This window comes from Paroedura picta, chromosome 14 (genome assembly GCF_049243985.1).
Source record: "Paroedura picta isolate Pp20150507F chromosome 14, Ppicta_v3.0, whole genome shotgun sequence".
Classification (NCBI taxonomy): Eukaryota; Metazoa; Chordata; class Lepidosauria; order Squamata; family Gekkonidae; genus Paroedura; species Paroedura picta.
This window is the reverse complement of record NC_135382.1, coordinates 16,530,024-16,548,855: the sequence shown is the minus strand read 5'-3', so window position 1 is coordinate 16,548,855 and position 18,832 is coordinate 16,530,024.

The window sequence follows — 18,832 nt, the reverse complement described above, 5'->3', positions numbered from 1 at the left end:
TGCCTAGTTCAGCAGTTCCAACCATCATTTAAAGGAAAGAGACCTAAAGCATTCTTCAAGGTCTAGATAAGTCTTATAAGGTTTGAGATCACCCAAACATCATTGAAAGTGTTGAGGAGACACTCAGGTTAGATTGGTCTCCTTCTTCAATGTTCTGGGTTCCTTCTGTAAAGGAACCTTCTCTCAGCTCCCCCCCCCCCCCCGGCCTATTTTGCCCAATAAATTGCAAAAATGCACATTCACGTCCATCAGAGAAGGAAATAACACATTTCTTTTGCTTCTTTAATGGAGTCGCTGGAGGAAAAGTTCAGGGGTGTGGCCGTAGACTGTGAAAAACATTGAGGGGGGGAAAAGAGCACTTTTGCCTCAAATAGCCTCATATTTTTGAGGCTGGAAGTCCCAGCCAGTAAAAATACAGATCAAATCCAAAGGCAACAGGAAGATGCAGCATCTAAGACAAACCAGGGAAAACAGAGCCGAGAAGAATGGCAGTAGCAACCGAAGATGTCATCAGCCTCTTGGAGAAGGGAAACACCGCAGGGCCGTGGGTGCTTCTAGTGAAGAATTTTGGGAAGCCAGTTCTTCAAAGGGTTTGGGGTTTCTTTGTTTTTATTGGGGGGGGGAGGTTGTTGTTTCTGCTTTGCTGTTCAAAAGCCTTGTGTGAAAACTTGCCTGGAGTTGCAAAGTAATTTCGGGTCTTCCCCAGATCAGTTACGAGCAGTCTCAGGCCATATCTGATGTTGGAACTGCTGGGGTATGCAGGATATGTAGGGTGCATGATTCAGAATTATAGGAAGAGTGCCCTGTAGGGGGCACTGGAGGAGATGCTTATTTAGCATAGTGAGTTTAGGAACTTCCAGATGTTTTTTCAAATAGCCTTCTCCAGCGTCCTGATTGGCCCCTTTGGAGACTTCCTGCTCTTTTGAGCACCTTCCTCCCTGCTGGCCTTCTGGACTTTCAGAATGACTCCAGGCAACAGTTGTTAGACAGGCAACTGCAAAGTGATAGCAGGCCCCCCAAATCAATTTTGAATAGTCTCAGGTCACCACTGCAGAACTGCTTTTAAATCCACATGCTCTGTTTTATTAAGAATTCCAAGAAACATTCCTCAAAACAGACTTTCGGCTGGGGTCACTCTCACGGCAGCATCTAGAGCTGATGCGGGTAAGTTGTAAACATCTGAAATCTGGCTGAGAAAGTGCCACACGCACACACACAAAAAAATCCCCCTTTGAAAATTGTGTTGGAATGTAGAATGTGAAACGTGAGTTCTTATAAAAGTGGCATCAAAGATGAAATCCTGCAAGGTATCAAATACTAAATTCCATCGCTAGTCAATTGCCCCGTTGAATCAGGTCCTATTCTCAGAAATATCCTGTGTCAACTAGAACTCAGGAGAAACATCCTTTCCGAAATAAGAGAGCTTGTACTTACTGTATTGGAAAAAGAGATTTTCTCAAAACATGTTGGACCCTAACCAAGAAATTCTCACTTGGGCACCAGTTCGGGAGCTTCCGGCCCCTCTGGTCCTGGGAGCATTTTTCACATTGCTGTAGCAGAGATCAGTTAGATCCTTCTGGAAAAATCCCAACAAGCACAGTGAGAATGGGACAGTTCTTTTCTGCCCAACATATTTTGGGTAAGATGCATCTGCATGCGGAGATTTCATTTCTCTAACAAAGATGGGTGCCAACCATCGGGGGGCCTGGAGATCTCTAGCTTTGACAACTGATCCCCAAACTAGAGAGATCACTTCCACCGGAGCAAATGACTGCTTTGGAGGATGGACTCTATGATAACTCACCTTTCAGGATGTCTGGCTCCAGGTCAGTGACTACCCCATCAGGGATGTTAACCTCGCTCTTGTTCTTTATTAAATTACAGTATTAAACCACCTCCATTCAACCTTATAAAGCAGAACTCCATTTCTCCTGGCTTTTTGTGGATTGTTGTTTTGTGGACAAGGAGGCCAGTGTTTTCTCAGGGTTAAATGTCTTGGTCTCAACCATCATGGAACAGCTCTGCCTTGCAGGCTCTTCAGACCTGTTAAAGGTCCCAGAGGACCCTGAACTCACCAGGGAGAACGTCCCACCAAGCTAAAGCCAGGACCGAAAAGGCCTTGGCTCTCGTAGAGGCGAGTTTTATTTCTTTGGGGCCGAGGATCCTGCGGATTGGCTGATCACTGGGGTCCATTCCGCACGATTTTAATGTAGCAGAAGGCTTGCAAATTGTAAACGCTACTAATTTGCAGTTCCGCAAGACGTCGCACACAATCTGCAACACTCCTGCAACAGTTCTGCGAAAAGTGGATTCACCCTCCAAATGCTACACTCTTGCACTAGCGAAAAAGACCTGTGCATTCCCATTGTTGCAGTTCCTGCAAACTCCCCCTGGCTCTCTCCTTCGAACTTCCGGCGAAGCAATTGCCATTTTTTTTTCTCAGAGCGAGCAGAAAGCAACAAACCAGCAAGGCTTCATTCACCCAGCGAGGCTTCTCCAGCTGCAGTCCCTCCACAGGAGCGCTTTAAAGCTCCCCTAAGTCCCCAAGCACAACACAGCCCTGTTTGCAAATTCCCTTTATTTTCGGCCGAAAATCGCGCCCGTGCAGGGGGGGGATTTTTTTTTCCACTCGGGGGAGCATAGTAACAATGACTCGCCAGTTCACACGCCAGCTAGATGGGTCTCTACATTAGGAAGAATCAAGGCATATTCGTTGCAATGTGTGTTTTTCTTTTTTTTTTAAACCTGTGCTTAAAGGGAATGGGGCTTTTCCGGAGCATGATAACAACCACCCATTGGCTGTTCATTTGATTGACGGCCAGGGGCGGGACCAAGCACAGAAAAAATCGCTTCCTTTCTAGCGATTTTTGCGAGACCGGAAATCTGTGGGATACGAATGAAACGCTATTGGATTCCACTACAAATGCAGGTATGTGTAACGCCGAGATTGCACTTTTTAAAATAGCGTTTCTGCTTTGTGGAACCAATTGGCAACATTGGTCCTTGTGCGGAAACACCCTGGGTCTTAGTGCTCTTTGGAGAGTATAGCGGAAGAAGTGGTCCTGTAAATGTAGAGGTTTTGCTGTCAAGTTGCAACTGGCTTATACCAACACCATAGGGCAGGGGTAGTCAACCTGTGGTCCTCCAGATGTTCATGGACTACAATTCCGTCATGGACATCTGGAGGGCCACAGGCTGACTACCCCTGCCATAGGGGTTTCAAGAGCTGCTCAGAGGTGGTTTTTCATTTCCTCCCACTGTCTACCAACCCTGGTATTCCTTGGTGGTCTTCCATCCCACTACTGTCCAGAGCTGACCCTGCTTAGCTTCTGAGAGCTGAAAAGATCAGGCTACCCAGGTCGGTCCAAATTCCTACTGTATGACTTCTCAAGATTTGGCTTCACCTGGAACCATCGTGAAATGCTTGTTTTCTCCCTGCCTGTGTATTGCGCAGGCTGTACTACTTTCGATCAGCTTCCAATAGATTCTCTTCACCGAGGGGTTTCAAACAGGCTTGTCAACTGAGGAACAGCCCTGACATGCTGTATGAAATGCACTGTAGGCATGCATCAATGCTATCTCGGGCAAGGCTGAAATCAACCCGAAACTTTGGAGCAAGTTACAATTAAGTTAATTTACGGCAGGATTTGGAGAAATGGGGACAGAGATCAGACACTTCACAGGAGCTTTACAAGGCTCTGTGGGGCTTTGATGAGCTGTCTCCCAGAGAAAGACACCCTCTTGCAAACAAAAGCTCCCCTCCAGCACCAAACCCTTGAATTGGCAACTTTAACACATTCTTTTTGTTCACCTCCAGGATGGCTGGCAGGTTCAGCCAAAGGAAAGAGATTGTAAATTACGACAAAAAGAGAATTAGAAGATGTTGTTTTAATCAGGCTACTGAATGACTTCATTGCAAAGCCGTGCGGGGCCACGGTGAATGCAATGGAAGGCTCCGGCACACTGGGGGGAGAGCTTTCCCTTGGCAAAGCCAGCATGGCTTAGGCTCCATCAGAATGAGATCTTTCAACACTGCCTACGGTTGAGTTCTCAGGCAAGCCCTGGCGTCCCTTCCCTTTTCTTCTATTGTGTCAACTTTGAATCACTCCTTCAGGACCCAAAAGGCGGCTTCAAGTTGTGAGCGAGTCAGCTAGACCTCTGCTCCCCGGGGAATTCTTTCCCCCTGCTTCCTAGTCTGCTGGTGCTTTGGGGAGCTTTGTGCAAAGGACAGCACCTCCGTTGTGAATCGCGGCCCTTATTTCATCCCCTAGTCGAGAGGTGCCTTTTCAGATGGTTGAAGACAAGTTGGTTGGTGTTTCCGTGGGTCACATTTCAGGCTCCCCCCTCCCCCTCTGCAATCTCTGAGTGGGAAGGAGCTGAAGTACCTTGTCTGTCCTGTCCCATGAATGGACGCTGTTGAACACCAGAGGCTGGACTTTCACTGAACAGCCAGCAGGAGGTGCTGCTGAAACTAGTATCTCCATATCAGGATGGTCCCCTCCCCCAATATTAGGACCCTTCAGCTGGCAGCCCAGAGGACTTTTCCCAGGCATATCTTCCCAGGAAGACGGAAGGCAGATCTAGCCAATACAACAGCATCTGCAGCATCTGGCAGGGGCTCATGGGAATTGTAGTCCATAGACATCCAGAGAGCCACAGTTCGGCCACCCCTGCTGGGAGATTTCCAGCCACTACGTGGGGGTTAGCAACCCTCGCCCCCTTCCGTCCCAGAGGCCTGTTGAAGGATCGCAGCAGCTGAGGCTTGCATCTGACTAGCGAAGTGAGGCTGTGGAGAGGCCCTCCCATCACCTGCGTGCAAGGATTATACAGATGCTGCTGGCAGGGGCTCATGGGAATTGTAGTCCATGGGCATCTGGAGAGCCACAGTTTGGCCACCTCTAGGCTTACAACTACTCTCCAGGCAAGAAAGATCTGTTTACCTGGATAAAATGGCCTCTTTGGAAGTAGACTCTCTGACACTCCCATCCTCGAAGCTCACCCTCCTTGGGCTCTCCCCCTCCCACAAATCTCCATTTATTTCTCAATCCATAGCAGGCAAGATTGGGTATCATCCCCTAATGCTAGGAGTCTCTTTCTGCTTGAAGCAGGGTTCTCAATCGCTACTCTCTTATTTGTACCCCAGCATCCTGAGGATTCTGGTTGATTTAACACCTAGCTCAATCAGACAGATTAATTCATTGTTCCTCTTAATATTTGTAAAACAGCCTAGTGGGTGGAACGTATCCGGGGTGTCCGAGTTGGAATAGGGCCAATCAACCTTGATTGGCCCTGCCCTACAGCTCCCACCCTCCTTCCCTGATTACCTCCTATGGTTCCTGCTGTGTGTGAGAGAGATCTGCGCCTGCTGGTGTCCTCTGGGTCCTAGTGCCCAATTCATTCCTGGTTGCAATGGGCTTTCTTGCTAGTGTTCTTATAAGAACAAATGCAAGATTTTCCTCTTTTGAAAAGAGTCCAGCATTTTTGGGAGAATGGCCAGTGTGATAGAACATGGCACTATCAAAGATGAGTTTAAGAGTCACCGGCAATTTCAGCACAACTTAGTCCTCCCTAAAATGTTCAGCTCAAGCAGGATTTGTGTTTCCCGTATTCCGAAGACTTGCAATATTAGCAGATACAGCAGGAGGAATTTTATCAAGGGGGTATAAAGGACCTAAGCCAGCTGACAAGGGCCTTTCTGGATCAGTTAGGGTTGCTAGCTTTAGATGAAGAAATTGCAGACCCATTGGTCCAAAAATTAGCAGAGAAGAAACTGACAATGGCTACGTGTTTAACCAGTTTATTCAAAGCACCGAGTCAAAACAGTTTGGGACCATATAACATGAGGCTTGAACCTGAAAAAATGAAAATTTCAGCATATAAATGGTACTCAGTTGGTCAGTCCTACAGGCAAAGATGCCACAGTATGAAATGACTATAAGTTATTTATTATTAATCAAGTGTTCGACACAAACATAACACAATGACACAAATCATCAATACATACATAACTTAGCATCAGGGCCCCATGCTCTTTGGACCTCTGGACAACTGCCCAGCATGCCCCTGTGTTGAGACAGCCCTGCTAAGGAGTCCACACTCCAAAGCAGCCATTTTCTCCAGGGCAATTGGTAATCTATGTAGATGAGCTATAAGTCCAGGGGAGCCCCAGGTCCCACCTGGTAACTGGCATCCCAACAGCTGCCCTCTTGAATTCACCTGTTTTCCGGCTGCCTTTTCTCCTTCACCTCCCTTATGCTTTGTCACTCTGCCAACCAGCCAGCCTTCCTAGAACATCCATCCCCTCAGTCCATCTAAACTGTGCTCAGAAGGTCTTTGATGACTGAACTTTTAAAAAGAATGAAAGCTAATTATATGGTTATATTTGTTCAGCCAACTTCCCCTGTTGATTTCGCATACCATCTGATTTCCTCATTCTTGGAGTTTAATCTGTCCGATCAGGAACCTTTGTTTCATAATCGTCGGTTAGGACCCGATCGACAGAAAAGGAGAAATTGTGTGCCGGTGAAATAAGTTAGCAGAGCAAGTTTACACATTTTGTTAGGTAGCAAAATGCTATAAAGCTATAGTCACCGCTGTTGCTAGCAGGGTGGAAGGGGGGGGGGTCATCATCTTTTCCTAACCAAAGACAGGAGTTTGAAGAGGGGTTTAATGCATAAGTAGATGCCTACAGTGTCTCTTTTCCAGGTAAGAGGCATTCAAAACATGGTCCTTCTTCGGCACAGTTAACACGACTGGCAAATTCCACTGGCTGGGCACACCAAATAATTCTGACCATGAGAGTGTTTTAATCCACAATATTTGGGAATCCTTTGCCCATTCCGCACACAAAGGATAATGAACTTTCAATGTGTTTTGGCAGCTAGAGAATCATACCATATAAAAGGGAACTTATGATCAAGAACGGTTCATCAGTTAAGCAGCATGCCCTGTAGTCCGAGGGATCCACCTAGCAACTGCTGACGAAACCAGTGAATATCCCCCACTCAGGGTCAATTGAGGCTCTTGCACCCCACTTCCCTTCAGGACTGCTGTGAAGGAAGCTCTTTAAGGTGACCAGATTTTAACATTGGTAAAGCGGGACACCATTGACCGGGGGGGTTCTTGATTAAAAATTTGGTCTACTTGGAGCAACAAAAAGTTTCATAGAACACATAGAATGCAAAAATAGCAATGTAATATATATATTTTAATTTCAGCATAAGTACAATTTGCCAGGTACCCCCAGATGTCCCTCTAAATGTAGGACAATCTGGTCACCTGACTCTAAGAGCGACTGACTTAGGTGAGGAACATGATGCTCTGTCTGTCTGTTTGCCCTGCGCTGAGGAGCACTCTGAGTGATGCAGGAGTGTCTGTGGGTTTCCAGTGACAGCTTTCTAGAGCCTGTTGTATTTTTTGTCTTTGTTTTGCTCAATGGGCTTTATTGCTTGTTGCTAGTGTGTTTATAAAATCAGAACAAAGTCTATGCTAGTCCACACCGAAAACTTTTTTTCAAATGTCCTTGGGAAGCCTTTCCAAGGGCATCTGGGTTGATTTATTGAGCTGTAGCAAAAGTTGGGTGGGTTTTTGGTTTGTTTTTTAAGATGTGTGGTTTCCACATAGCACTGCTGAGTTCCATGAAAGCCAACCTTAAAGCTTCCCCTCTGAGGTTTGGGTTGCTATTTTGGGGGATGGGTTCATCCGAAGGGGCTCCCTGCCTGACCCCCTCCCTGGACAAAGGAGGCCAGGGCTGATTCTGCACTTACTCCCTCCCCCCCCCCACCCCCTGCTGTCGATCCTACTGAATTCAGATCGATTTGAACCTGGGTGTTTCTCCTTCCTCCCACTCCCTGAATTGAAATAGAAACCCACAGAAACTCCTGCATCGCTCAGAGGTTGGCAACCTGAGTTCTCCATCTTATCTGAGGCCATCCAGAAATGGATGGTGGAACTCAAAACTGCTCAGAAGACCTGTTGGCCCTGACAGAAGTAGTTCAGTTCCGCAAAGCCTGTAAAATGGAGCTCTTCCACCAGGCAATTGGTTGAGGCCAGGCTGAACTGGGGGAAGATATTCCCCCCGCCCCCCAGTGCTCCGATAGCCTACATCAGGGGTAGTCAAACTGCGGCCCTCCAGATGAATGCTGGCAGGGGCTAATAGGAATTGTAGTCCATGGACATCTGGAGGGCCACAGTTTGACTACCCCTGGCCTACGTCGTTACTGGACTGACTGCAGAAATTGATGGCTCGGTGGGGTTCACCCATGTATTGGAGAATGAGAGCTGGGAGTGGGTTAGAGAAGGTGGGGTTATTAGTGTTTTATTGATATCATGTTATAATTTTTTATAATTTTATAATTTTAATGATTGTTAGTTGCTACGAGATAGCTGGCTAGGAGTGGTGGTTTAGAAATCTAATAAATGAATCCTTTGGAAGCTGGGTGGGGCTGCAATTTTTAAATATTTCCTCCACACAAACTAAAACCTTTTTCCATGTAAGAGGCTGCTATTATTGTGGTGGTTGTATTTATTATCTGCCCTACCTCAGGGGATTCAGGGTGAATTACAATAAGAATAAAAACTGATAATACAAAAATATAGATTAAAAATAAATCCATGACATTATTTATTTATTGTTTTTTTTTATATATCACTCCCTCTTGGGGTCACTGCCTCAGCACGGTGAACTAAAATCCAATTTCTGCAAATAGTAAGGTAAAGGTATCCCCTGTGCAAGCACCGGGTCATGTCTAACCCTTGGGGTGACGCCCTCTAGCGTTTTCATGGCAGACTCCATACGGGGTGGTTTGCCAGTGCCTTCCCCAGTCATTACTGTTTAGCCCCCAGCAAGCTGGGTACTCATTTTACTGACCTCGGAAGGATGGAAGGCTGAGTCAACCTTGAGCCGGCTGCTGGGATCGAACTCCCAACCTCATGGGCAGACAACTTCAGACAGCATATCACTGCCTTACCACTCTGCGCCACAAGAGGCTCTTTGCAAATAGTACATAGCAATAAAACAATAGCACTGTAAATAAAACAATCATATAATATCAAAATGTATAATGGTTATGTCAGTTGCCGCTACTCAGCACCAATTATGGTATGTTCTTGCTTGTCAGTATTACAATTTGGGGGGGGCTCTGTCATGGAGAAGAGGGGGATCATAAGATGGCTGTTGGGATTTACTGGTGAATTCTGACAGGGAGGCCTGTGTTCGCTTTGGCAGCACTTATACTACAATTGGAATTGGACAGGGCGACAAACTGATAAGATGGTGTTTTAAGACTTCAACCATAGGCCTGGCAGAATCGCTCTGATCACAGATGGCAGACCATTCCACCAGCAAGGGGACAGGAGACATCTGTGTGAGGAGGCTACCCAGATAATTAACAAAAAAAACTCTTAAATTTTTTCTCTCTTTTTTGGAATCCAGCCAGAACGACTTCCAGATTTATTTCATTTTCAAAATCTTTCCTCAATAACTAGGGTGTAGTCTGCATGGAGCTTTTTACCCAGTCCCAGTTCAAATGAATCCCTCCCGTCTACACTGAATTCAATTTCCATTTTGATTTTGGTTGCTTTAAATCTTCCCTCTGCGACACGCATGATTGATCCGGAGTGACCCTACCTTTCTTCTGCGATATCCAGAAGTGGATATAACCATCAATATTTGAAGAATCGCCATCAGTAAGTGTGCAGATTTTTGCGTTTTCAAATTAACTCCCTTCTCCATGCCTTGCAGCAAAGCAGTCTTCCCTGATTGGCCAGGGTGCCAGTTCAAAGACTTCCTGGTTCCCAGTTGCAAGGCTTGTCTTAAAGTGACTGCACTCCAGAAGCCCTAACTCCTCTCAGCAGAGATTTGCTTCTTGGATTTATTCCCCCCTCCTTTGCTGCCTCCAATTCTCCCCCCACCCTCTCATTCAAGAAAAGAAAGAGACTCCTGCTGCACTTGGCTCCCCTCCCAGTTCTGAGCTTCCCCAATCAAGTACAGAACACTTTCTGTTTCAATGGGGCGGGGGACAGAGGAAGACAATCGGCTTAGGACTGCATTTGCAATTTATACAAGACAAGCCAAAACCTCAGTTAACTTCTTGAGCTCTTTAAAGTGCCTTCACAGTTTCTAGACACAATAAAATGAACTTCTAAATTCTATTAGGTAAGGAAAAACCTTCTCTCACTTTCTGAAGACCCAGCCTCCAGGTGAAGTCTACAAGGATGCTTCTGTCCTACAAGTCCTGTTGAATCATCTAAAATCCCACCGGGCTCTGGTTGCAGTTGCCACAGTGTTCCCCCAGGCTCAGGCCATGCCGTCAGGGGGAAAGCTTCATAGACTTGCTGGATCTAATGCTGAATGCAGTGGGATGCTTGGACCCACCTTGGCCATGAAGGTCTGTGTACCAAAGAATCTCCAAGCCTTCCCTCACCTGTCCCGAGAGTCTCTGAATGAGGTAGCCCAGAGATCCTCAACCTGTGGTCCTCCAGATGTTCATGGACTACAATTCCCATGAGTCCCTGCCAGCATTTGCTGGCAGGGGCTCATGGGAATTGTAGTCCATGAACATCTGGAGGACCACAGGTTGAGGATCCCTGATGTAGCCTACACAAGGTGAATGTCAGCTTTTGGGCAGAAGCCACTGGCTCATCACATTTCCTCCGTAATTCTTCTTGGTTCAAAAATGCTATGAGAGCCGGAGTAGCTTCCGTGGCTACACCCCTCCACTTTCTTCCGCTTTCCCCCCCCCCTGAATTTGGAAAGCAGACATGTTGTCCCCAGGGAGAATTAAAGGAGAAGCATTCGTTTGCAAAATACATGGCAAATGAGCTAATGGTTCTGACACTTCCACAATGCGAGCTTTACAAGAAGGCATGCAGACAGTGGGATCTGTTTTTTCTATCTCATATATGTATATTTTTTTTAATGGCTAAATGTTTGCAGGGAAACAAAATGGATTTATTTTTTGCTCACTCCAGGGCATAATATCAGGACTTATCCAGTTCCGGGCCCCAGGGCTTCAGACAACTAACAAAACACATCTTACTTATGCTCTGCTAGTTCTCTGTTATGCCTTTCACGCGCAGGAAGAAAGAGAAAAAGCAGAAGCTGGCCAATGAAAGCAACATGGCTCTGCGATTCTTTTCTTGTGAAGAAGCACATGGCAGGCACCAGGGGAAGAACCCCACAGCCCGGCCACCGTGTGTGGCGCGGATGAAAAGCCGCAACTCTCCAAAGCAAAACTCCCGAAGGATGATTCACTGGGGTGAAGACAGGCCCTCAGCTATGGGCTGTGGCCTGCCAGATATTTGCTCCCCGCTGCTGCACACACTTTTAAAAAAGTCTTCATCAGGCAACAGAGAAAAGAAGATTGGCGCACAGTCTGGTGGCATCTTGAAGAAGGAAAAGATATCGAGGCCGAGAGTTTGTAGTGTACATCACATTTCATTGTCACCCACAAGGTCACGAAGCATCTTGAGTCACTGCTTGTGCTCCTGGAGTGGCTGGCAGATTGCATTGGATGTGGTGGGATGCAGACTTGGGCAACCCCAGGGTTTCCTGCCATAGGGTTGCAGCTCTGGGTTGGGAATTACCTGAAGACTTTGGGAGGGTCTGAGCTGGGAGGGGGTGGGATTTGGGGCCGGGAAAGACCTCAGTGGAGTATAATGATATGAAGACCTCCCTGCAAGGTAGCCATTTTTCCCTGGGGAACTTTGATCTCTGTCACCTGGAGAAGAGCTATAATTCCAGGGACTCTCCCAGTCCCACCTGGGGCTGGCATCCCTGGCTGCAAGGTGGGGCCTGGAGATCTACCACTAACACAACTTATCCCCAGATTCTTCACCAGGTGTTTGGTTGAGTCTCAGGGTCACACCTCTAACATCTATATTGTCTCCCTGCCTACCTGGAAGGAGTTCCCAAAATGGGTGGGAAGTAATTAATTTATATATATATATATAAACATTTATCAGGTGATATGATCATATATGTTGACCTGCCCTCTCTCAAAATGGCCAATGATGAGCCTGGAGGGGGAAGGGAGGTGGGCATGTACACAGCTCTGCTTCCCATCATCATATTATGCATGATTGTGCCACTTCTGGGGTTTCTCGAAGCCCAAAGAATGTTTCAGGCGTTTCTCAATGGTAAAAAGTTGAGAAAGGCTGCTCTAACCACTGTACCACGGTGATTTGGATGCTGCAAGAGAATGGATGTTGTATTTAATGGGGTGGACAAACTATGTTTTGGCTGGATGAGTAATCTTGATTTTACTGCTACTGGTCCTCTGATGGTCTAGATCAGGTGTAGTCAACCTGTGGTCCTCCAGATGTTCATGGACTACAATTCCCATGAGCATTTGCTGGCAGGGGCTCATGGGAATTGTAGTCCATGGTCATCTGGAGGACCACAGGTTGACTACCCCTGGTCTAGATCATAACAGGATCATATTTGTGGCCCGGTCAGGAGTGAATGTGTGAGGAGGGAAAAGCACCCATCTTTTATGGCTTCATTCGTGCTCTCTAGGAAGAAGAAGGATACTCCCTAGCTATTACAATTAATGGCAAGTTCATGGTGGGAGTCTCCTCTTTTCAAAAGTGATGTATTTGCCTTGCCTTCATCTCTTGCAAAGAGAGACAGATGGAAGCCCTCTACCCTTGAAGAGCTCCTTCACTCCGAGATGAAATGGTTCTGAAGTACTTCTCAAGAGTCTTTTAACTTCGGGCACTTTGTTTCCCTTTACTTCCCACCTTCCCTTTTAAGGCCGATGAATGTTATTCATTAAACTAACAGTTTCTCTCTGGCCTGTTCTTTTAAGTGTGACTTGTGACCCTGCAATCTCTCTCTGTGTGTTTTGTCATCACCACATGTTTCCATGGTGCTGAATCTGATGTCATGAATAAGGGCATTGTGTCTTTCCTCCCCTTCTTTCCCCAAGTTCCCAAGCCCAGAGTGACAGAGGTTTGGAAACAAAAATGACTTCACCGGTTAAATATTGTTAGCTTCTCTTCGTGTATTAAAGGTAAAAGAATGCTTGCATGCTCTGTTCTGCTTTGGGGGTGGAAGGAGCCCAAGGAATCCGAAAGCAACCCAAAAGAACATGACAGGTGCCATTTTGTCAGAATAAGCCTCCGGGGATAGGCTGAACTGCTGGCTCTAAGGACGTCACCCATCATGAAGTTCTCCTGTACAAGCCCCAGGATGAAACCCTGCAGGATCATGGAAGCACTGGCAGGGCCTGTGTTCCAATCCACACACATCTGTGAAGCTCTCTGGGTAAACTACCAACTGTTTCTCCCCACTTAATTTTCTTCCCAACGTTGTTGGAAAGATGAAATTAGATGTTAGGGAAGGCTAACCAGATGCATAAACGAATGGCTCTTGCAAAATCCAACTTCATATAAATGGAACGGATGGAGGGTAGCCACTGGACAGCAGCACTGCTAGATGGTGGCAGGTAACCCAGGTTAGTGCAGAGGAAGGCAGTGGTAAGCCCCTTTTGACCATATCCATCCTTGGAAAAATTATGTGACAACAACAACAAAAAAGATTTTCCCTTGCTTTCACTGGGCATGTCCATCAGGTTTTCTTTGTCATTCCACATTGATTTTTTTTCTCCCTATAGCAGTGGTCCCCAACCTTTTTATCACCGGGGACCACTCAACACCGGGGACCACTCACCGGGGACCACTCATTGCCTTTTACTGAGGCCTGGTGGGGGGGGGTAGTTTACTCCTGTACTCTCAACCACTGCCCTAGCGCTCTCTGATTGCTATGGTAATGTTTAAACATCCCTTCAAACTAAGATACAGACACGCCACAACAATGAAGTGTGTTGTAAAGGGCTGGGGGGGATGAAGTAAAGGGCCGGGGGGGGGGAGGCGTCCTTTGGGGCCCACCTCCAATTAGTTGAAGGACCACATGTGGTCTGCAGCCCACAGGTTGGGGATCGCTATCCTATAGCATTCAGTTTACTTTCTGGTCACTGTTCCCCCAGCACTTTGTGCTGATTTTTCCCTTGTTTTGATTCCAAGCCGAAAGTAATTCAAAAGCATCCATTTCCTCAGATCCACCCATTTGCCACACCTCAAAGGTTCCTCCCCCACCAATAATCAAGGTCATTTTACCCAAACGGCATCTTCCGCCCTCCTCCCTCCTTCATCAGGGTATAAGCTCCAATTTCCCCTTGTTTTTTTAACTGACAAGTAGTACGAGAGTTGAGACTATCGCTAGTCTCAGACTGCAAATTAACAAAAAATGTTAAAAAATGGGGGAAAAGTTTTAAAGGAAAGTATTGACTTGAAAAAGAGGAAGGAGGGGAAGGAAACAATATTGTTTCCAGTGTGTGTGTGTGGGGGGGAAAGGATCTCAGTGCTGTATGCCAAGGGTAGTCAACTTGTGGTGCTCCAGATGCCCATGGACTACAATTCCCACGAGCCCCTGCTAGCAAACACTGGCAGGGGCTCATGGGAATTGTAGTCCATGGACATCTGGAGCACCACAGGTTGACTACTCCTGCTGTATGCAACCAAAAAAGGGGCGGGGGGATCATCAGCTCGGAATGAAATTCCGAGACACACACTCCATTTTTCTTTCCCTTTACGTTGGGCCACTCTAATGATGTGTTTTCTCCTTTCCTGATGAATTCTGGCTATCCCACCCCAGTCACAGTATACTATTTTGCCTGTTGGCTCAGTTCTGGAAGGATCATGAGCCTGCTTTAACTTAAATAACTTAAATGGCAGTCAAGGTTTACTGATTGATTGATTGATTGTATTTATATAGCACCCTCCCCAAAGGCTCAGGGCGGTTCACATAAAACAGATCAGAAAAAATACAGATAACTTAGATTAACAATAATGAATGAAGCGGAACAATAAGCAACATGGAACAGTGGAAAAAATGTGGGAAACATTAAGTTAACTCATACCGATGGCCCAGTGGGTTGGGCGGAATTATGGTGGGTGCCAAAGGAAGAGGCTCAAGAGGAGGGCCCTTGGGAAGCGATGGCATGGGTCGACCTCAACCAAATACCAAGGTGTTTTGAAATTCAACAATAACAAAATACTTCATTTAACATTAATAGGAAAGGTCAGGTGAAATCAGGATTGAAATTTCTGAAGTAAAACCAGTATATGGACAGACTTTAGTTCTTATGCTTCAGGTGAATGAGAGTTTCTTAAGATTCTCACAGTGACTTAAATCTTTATATTGAGAGGCTTTTGTTCCAGTGTTTCCCCCAAATACTTTGGTAGGCTTTCTTTAGTACTCTCTGACACTTTGGGTTTCCAGAACGCTGTTACACTGTTTCTAGTACCCAAATCCCTTCTCTTGAAACACCAGTACTCATCTTGAGTTTTTGAAACTGAAGGTTTCAAAAGGCAGTTTCGAACCACATAAGATTATGCATTTCTGCATTTTTCAGAGTTAACTCCCTATTTAGATGCGGGAGCCAGGGGTGAGTAGGGTCTAGTGGTCTCATCCTGTTGTTGTGTTTTTACTGGGATCTTATTGTTTTATGGAATTTTAGATTTATGTAAACCACCACAAGCCGGTATTTTCAGGAATGGCAGCGTTAAAATTTGTAAATAAATAATTTGACTGGGAGTTAACCTGAATATGAGTCTTTGCTTACTTCCCAAACTTCCTGACTTCCTAGCCAACTTTCCCCCAGTTCTCCATTTGTGTTAAACTGCTGGAATCAAGATAAATTCTTCTCCTCAGCGTTCAGCTCTAAAGTCTCTCTCTGCTCAGTGGATGCTAACCAGTTCGATCTCTTGGATCAGCCTGTCATTCAAGGCACCCTGGCTCTGTAAAGAATTAATCCTTCACAATCCTTTACCTGTTTGTATAACACTTCTAAACTGGCGGTAGCGAGTGTCAGCTTCCCTCCACCTCCCTGCAATTGAGGATGCGGAGACTGGATGATTAGGATTATGCTATCACTTGTTGATTTTCATTGTTGACCGATTGGTTTATTGATTACTGTTTAATGTTTATTGTTCATTGTTATGGATTTTAGAGGATCGGGGTTTTTATGTGACCCGCCTCGAGCCTTCGGGGGGAGGCAGGATACAAATAAAATGATGATGATGATGATGATGATGATGATGATGATGATGATGATGATAATAATAATAATTATTATTATTATTATAATTTAAAAAGTGCAGTCCATAACAGAAGCTTAAAGCCTTGAAAACACTTTCTCCTTTAATGCTTTAGTGGACAGAAGAAGAAGAAGAAGAAGAAGAAGAAGAAGAAGAAGAAGAAGAAGAAGAAGAAGAAGAAGAAGAAAGTTAGTCCTTATATGCCAGTTTTCTCTACCCAAAGGAGTCTCAAAGTGGCTTACATTCGACTTTCCTCTCCCCACCACAGACACCCTGTGAGGTACCGCTTTAGCAGTGCTGTGGCGAGCCCAAGGTCACCCAGCTGGCTGCATGTGGGTGAGCAGGGAATCAAATCTGGCTTGTCAGATTAGAAGCCCGCACTTCTAACCACTACACCAAGCTGGCTCTTGTAGATGATAGTAAGCCACTTTGAGACTCCTTCATGTAGTAAAAAGCAGGATAAAAAAACAACAGCTCTTCTTCTGTTCTCCTCTAGTTACTGGAGAGGTCCAACACACCTCTCTGTTTCATGACAGAGTTCTCCACATACTGTCAATTCAATCCACAACAGAATTACAGATTAACCACCACCACCTTCTGCCTGATGGCTCCTTAACATTTTACAGAAATGCCATTCAGCCTGGACCTGAGCAACCAGTTCTTTGCCACTGAGGTGAAACTTCTACTCCCCACCAGGTAAATGCAGCAAAAATTCCAGTGGTCCAAGATTGATGTAACCACCTAAAAATCAAGCAGAACAAAATGCCGAGCGATGGGACTGAATATCTTTGTTATGTTAGCACTTTTCATTCAGTACAGTATTGCCCCCTCTTTGTGAGGCTATTCAGACTTGATTGAAGAAGTCTTCTCAACCGTTTCGTAGTGATGAATGAGACATGCTGGGGAGGTTGGGGGGGGGGACAGGACTCTGCTGTACTGTGAAGTTAACTCCCTGGTCACCAAATGCCACAGCAGAAGACACAAGGCAAAGGAGAGCCTCTCGTGGTTTCCTCACTTGCACAGCATAGGGATAATGATGTGGAATTTCTCCTTCCTTTTAATGCCCAGCCCAGGAAACTGTTACCAATGTTTCTCCCAGGCTATGTTGCTATACAATATAGAAAAAGAGGAAAAGGAAGGAGGAGGAGGAGAGCTGGGTTTTTTTACCCCAATTTTTACTACCTGAAGAGGTCTCAAAGCACCTTACAATCGCCTCTCCTTTCTCTCCCCACAACACACACCCTATGGGGTAGGTGAGGCTGAAAGAGCTCTGACAGAACTGTGATAGGCCCAAGGTTCCCCAGCAGGCCACAAATGTCTTATAGAATGTCTTAGAAACACCTTTCTTTCTTCTCTCCACAAGAGGCACCCTGTGAAGCTGTTAGGACTGAGAGAGCCCTGAGAGAACTGTGATGGCCTGAGATCACCCAGTTGTCTGCAAGTGGAGGAGGAGTGGCGACCCAAACCCAATTCTTCTGATTAGCCATGACACCAAGCACTGAAACGCTAAATCAAACAGTTAGAGGCTTCAATCTCTACTGAGCAGTTCTTGATTCCAGCCTTATATTTTGGTACAAGGGAGAAGTACTACATCCTCTGCATAAAGTGAGGTTCAAAACACTTGAGAGGCCAGTTTGGGAGGAAGAAAGCTGGGACTGGATAAATTTGTATCCATTGAGTTGATTTTATAAATGACTAGAGTGGGTACTGTTATGTAGAAACGGAGGCTGACAGATATCCAGCATGGTTACAAGTAAGCTGTCACAGAAGTGTTGGATAATAATTATCAGCCATCTGTCTATCCTTGAATTTGCTTCATAGTCTAGCTCTTGAAATAAACCCGAATGCTGACTTAAAATCAATGAAAACTGCACAAAGGGTGCCACCTTCGTTGAGATGTATTTACCTCCCAGATGTTGAATAATAATAATAATAATAATAATAAGAAGAAGAAGAAGAAGAGTTGGTTCTTATATGCCGCTTTTCCCTACCCGAAGGAGGCTCAAAGTGGCTTACAGTCGCCTTCCCATTCCTCTCCCCACAACAGACACCCTGTGAGGGAGGTGAGGCTGAGAGAGCCCTGATATCACTGCTCGGTCAGGACAGTCTTATCAGTGCCGTGGTGAGCCCAAGGTCACCCAGCTGGCTGCATGTGGGGGAGTGCAGAATCGAACCCGGCATGCCAGATTAGAAGTCCGCACTCCTAACCACTACACCAAACTGGCCTTGGTTTACCATTGAACAGCCTGCTCTAAATCCAGCTGGTTCATGATTGCAAGGCCTAACCAGTCCAATAGCTTCTTATGTACAAGAAGCTGGATATAATTTATGGATGCACTCAGTAAGTTAAATGGGTGATAATTGGCTGGCGCATAGCTGCAGCCTTTTAAAAACATTGGGATAATTATGGCCAACCCTTCAGAATGCAGGATGTAAAACAGAATCCAAGTAAACAGTGCAAGAAGAACTGGTGCTTGGCAATCCAAATACACTTTTAGAACATCTGCAGGGATGTTATCATTTGGGGCTTTACTGGATCTCAAATGCTGGATCAGTTTGGTGATTTTCAGTTTTGGCCTCGAAATGGCAGTTGGAGCTCCTGGAAGAGCTAAGGGCTCTGATGGAACTCAACCAGTTCCACAGGGCCTCCAAAACAGAGGTCTTCTGCCAGGCATTTGGTTGGGGCCAATGAACAGCTAGATGTCTAAACACCATCAGGGCCCCGCATACA